Source organism: Arachis ipaensis, chromosome B2 (genome assembly GCF_059453495.1).
Source record: "Arachis ipaensis isolate K30076 ecotype BB chromosome B2, ASM5945349v1, whole genome shotgun sequence".
Lineage (NCBI taxonomy): Eukaryota > Viridiplantae > Streptophyta > Magnoliopsida > Fabales > Fabaceae > Arachis > Arachis ipaensis.
In genome coordinates this window covers 61,885,659-61,889,655 of record NC_142437.1, presented here as the reverse complement: position 1 = coordinate 61,889,655, position 3,997 = coordinate 61,885,659, and the positions used below count along the sequence as shown (strand labels likewise).

Below are 3,997 nucleotides of genomic sequence, written 5' to 3'. Positions count from 1 at the left end.
GCTTGTTCTTCCTCTTGAAGATCTTATGGAGTGCTTGAGCTCCTCAATGTCTCTTCCTTGCCTTTGTTGCTCCTCTCTCATGGTTCTTTGATCTTCTCTAATTTCATGGAGGAGGATGGAATGCTCTTGGTGCTCCACCCTTAGTTGTCCTATGTTGGAGCTTAATTCTCCTAGGGAGGTATTGATTTGCTCCTAATAATTTTGTGGAGGAAAATACATCCCTTGAGGTATCTCAGGGATTTCATGATGAGGAATTTTCTCATGCTCTTGTCCATGAGTGGGATCTCTTGTTTGCTCCATCCTTTTCTTAGTGATGGGCTTGTCCTCATCAATGAGAATGTCTCCCTCTATGTCAATTCCAACCGAATTGCAAAGGTGACAAATGAGATGAGGGAAGGCTAACCTTGCCAAAGGAGAGGACTTGTCCGCCACCTTGTAGAGTTCTTGGGATATAACCTCATGAACTTCCACTTCCTTTCTAATCATGATGCTATGTATCACGATAGCCCGGTCTATTGTAGCTTCGGACCGGTTGCTAGTGGGAATGATTGAGCGTTGGATGAACTCCAACCATCCCCTAGCCACAGGCTTGAGGTCATGCCTTCTTAGTTGAACAGGCTTCCCTCTTGAATCTCTCTTCCATTGAGCGCCCTCTTCACATATGTCCATGAGGACTTGGTCCAACCTTTGATCAAAGTTGACCCTTCTAGTGTAGGGGTGTGCATCTCCTTGCATCATGGGCAAGTTGAATGCCAACCTTACATTTTCCAGACTAAAATCTAAGTATTTCCCTCGGACCATTGTGAGCCAATTCTTAGGGTCCGGGTTCACACTTTGATCATGGTTCTTGGTGATCCATACATTGGCATAGAACTCTTGAACCATTAAGATTCCGACTTGTTGAATGGGATTGGTGAGAACTTCCCAACCTCTTCTTCGGATCTCATGTCGGATTGCCGGATATTCACTCTTTTTGAGTTTGAAAGGGACCTCGGGGATCACTTTCTTCATGGCCACAACTTCATAGAAGTGGCCTTGATGCACCTTTGAGATGAATCTCTCCATCTCCCATGACTCGGAGGTGGAAGCTTTTGCTTTCCTTTCCTCTTTCTAGAGGTTTCTCCAGCCTTAGGTGCCATAAATGGTTATGGAAAAACAAAAAGCAATGCTTTTACCACACCAAACTTAGAAGGTTTGCTCGTCCTCGAGCAAAAAAAGAAAGAGAAGAGTAGAAGAAGAAGAAGAAAAATGGAGGAGATGGAGGAGGCTTTGTGGTTCGGCCAAGGGTGGGTTTGGGAGGGAAAGTGGTTTGAATTTGAATGGTGAGGTAGGTGGGGTTTTATGAAGGATGGATGTGAGTGGTGAAGAGAATGGTGGGATTTGATAGGTGAGGGGTTTTTGGGGAAGAGGTATTGAGGTGATTGGTGAATGGGTGAAGAAGAGAGAGAGTGGTGGGGTAGGTGGGGATCCTGTGGGGTCCACAAATCCTGAGGTGTCAAGGATATCTCATCCCTGCACCAAGTGGCGTGCAAAACGCCCCCTTTCTGCCAATCCTGGCGTTAAATGCCAGGCTGCTGCCCATTTCTAGCGTTTAACGCCAGCTTCTTGCCCATTCCTGGCGTTAAACGCCAGTCTGGTGCCCTTTTCTGGCGTTAAACGCCCAGAATGGTGCCAGACTGGGCATTAAACGCCCATTCTGCTACCTTTACTGGCGTTTAAATGCCAGTACTATCTCCTCGAGGGTGTTCTATTTTTCATTCTGTTTTTCACTTTGTTTTTGCTTTTTCAATTGTTTTTGTGACTTCAAATGATCATCAACCTACAGAAAACATAAAATAACAATAGAAAATAGAAAATTATCATAGAATAGTAAAGATTGGGTTGCCTCCCAATAAGCGCTTCTTTAATGTCAATAGCTTGACAGTGGGCTCTCATGGAGCCTCACAGATGTTCAGAGCAATGTTGGAACCTCCCAACACCAAACTTAGAGTTTGAATGTGGGGGTTCAACACCAAACTTAGAGTTTGGTTGTGGCCTCCCAACACCAAACTTAGAGTTTGACTGTGGGGGCTCTGTTTGACTCTGTATTGAGAGAAGCTCTTCATGCTTCCTCTCCATGGTGATAGAGGGATATCCTTGAGCTTTAAACACAAGGGAGTCTTCATTCACTTGAATGATCAATTCTCCTCTGTCAACATCAATCACAGCTTTTGCTGTGGCTAGGAAGGGTCTGCCAAGGATGATGGATTCATCCATACACTTCCCAGTCTCTAGGACTATGAAATCAGCAGGGATGTAATGGTCTTCAACCTTTACCAAGACATCCTCTACAAGTCCATAAGCTTGTTTCTTTGAATTGTCTGCCATCTCTAGTGAGATTCTTGCAGCTTGTACCTCAATGATCCCTAGCTTCTCCATTACAGAGAGAGGCATAAGGTTTATGCTTGACCCTAGGTCACACAGAGCCTTCTCAAAGGTCATGGTGCCTATGGTACAAGGGATTGAGAACTTTTTAGGGTCCTGTCTCTTTTGAGGTAATCTCTGCCTAGTCAAGTCATCCAGTTCTTTGATGAGCAATGGAGGTTCATTCTCCCAAGTCTCATTACCAAATAACTTGGCATTTAGCTTCATGATTACTCCAAGGTACTTAGCAACTTGCTCTTCAGTGACATCATCTTCTTCAGAGGAAGAATACTCTTCAGAGCTCATGAATGGCAGAAGTAAATCCAATGGAATCTCTATGGTCTCATTATGAGCCTCAGATTCCCATGGTTCCTCATTAGGGAACTCATTGGAGGCCAGTGGACGTCCATTGAGGTCTTCCTCAGTGGCGATCACTACCTCTTCCTCCTCTCCAAATTCGGCCATGTTGATTGTGTTTATGGCCTTGCACTCTCCTTTTGGGTTCTCTTCTGTATTGCTTGGAAGAGTACTAGGAGGGAGTTCAGTAACTTTCTTGCTCAGCTGACCCACTTGTGCCTCCAAATTTCTAATGGAGGACCTTGTTTCAGTCATGAAACTCTGAGTGGTTTTAATTAGATCAGAGACCATGGTTGCTAAGTCAGAGTGGCTCTGCTTAGAATTCTCTGTCTGCTGCTGAGAAGATGATGGAAAAGGTTTGCCATTGCTAAACCTGTTTCTTCCACCATTATTGTTATTGAAGCCTTATTGAGGCCTCTGTTGATCCTTCCATGAGAGATTGGGATGATTTCTCCATGAAGGATTGTAGGTGTTTCCATAGGGTTCTCCCATGTAATTCACCTCTTCCATTGATGGGTTCTTAGGATCATAAGCTTCTTCTTCAGATGAAGCGTCCTTAGTACTGCCCGGTGTAGCTTACATTCCAGACAGACTTTGAGAAATCATATTGACTTGCTGAGTCAATATTTTTTTCTGAGCCAATATGGCATTCAGAGTGTCAATCTCAAGAACTCCTTTCTTCTGACTTGTCCCATTATTCATAGGATTCCTTTCAGAGGTGTACATGAATTGGTTATTTGCAACCATTTCAATGAGTTCTTGAGCTTCTGCAGGTGTCTTCTTCAGATGAAGAGATCCTCCAGCAGAGCTATCCAATGACATTTTGGATAGTTCAGACAGACCATCATAGAAGATTCCTATGATGCTCCATTCTGAAAGCATGTCAGAAGGGCACCTTCTGATCAATTGCTTGTATTTCTCCTAAGCTTCATAGAGGGACTCACCATCCTTCTGTCTAAAGGTTTGAACTTCCACTCTAAGCTTGCTCAATTTTTGAGGTGGAAAGAACTTTGCCAAGAAGGCATTGACTAGCTTTTCCCAAGAGTTCAGGCTTTCCTTAGGTTGTGAATCCAACCATGTTCTAGCTCTGTCTCTTACAGCAAAAGGAAAAAGCATAAGTCTGTAGACTTCAGGGTCAACCCCATTGGTCTTGACAGTGTCACAGATTTGCAAGAATTCAGCTAAGAACTGATGAGGATCTTCCAATGGAAGTCCATGAAACTTGCAATTCAGTTGC

The 3,997-nt window shown here is 44.0% G+C and overlaps 1 non-coding gene across 1 annotated transcript; it reads left to right on the top strand.

Annotated features, from left to right (window-relative positions):
- The first annotated feature begins 3,636 nt into the window (after window positions 1-3,636).
- LOC148574092 (small nucleolar RNA R71) lies at window positions 3,637-3,744 on the top strand. Its single transcript, XR_015905972.1, has one exon. It is a non-coding gene; the product is annotated as a small nucleolar RNA R71 (small nucleolar RNA).
- The last annotated feature ends 253 nt before the right edge of the window (window positions 3,745-3,997 follow it).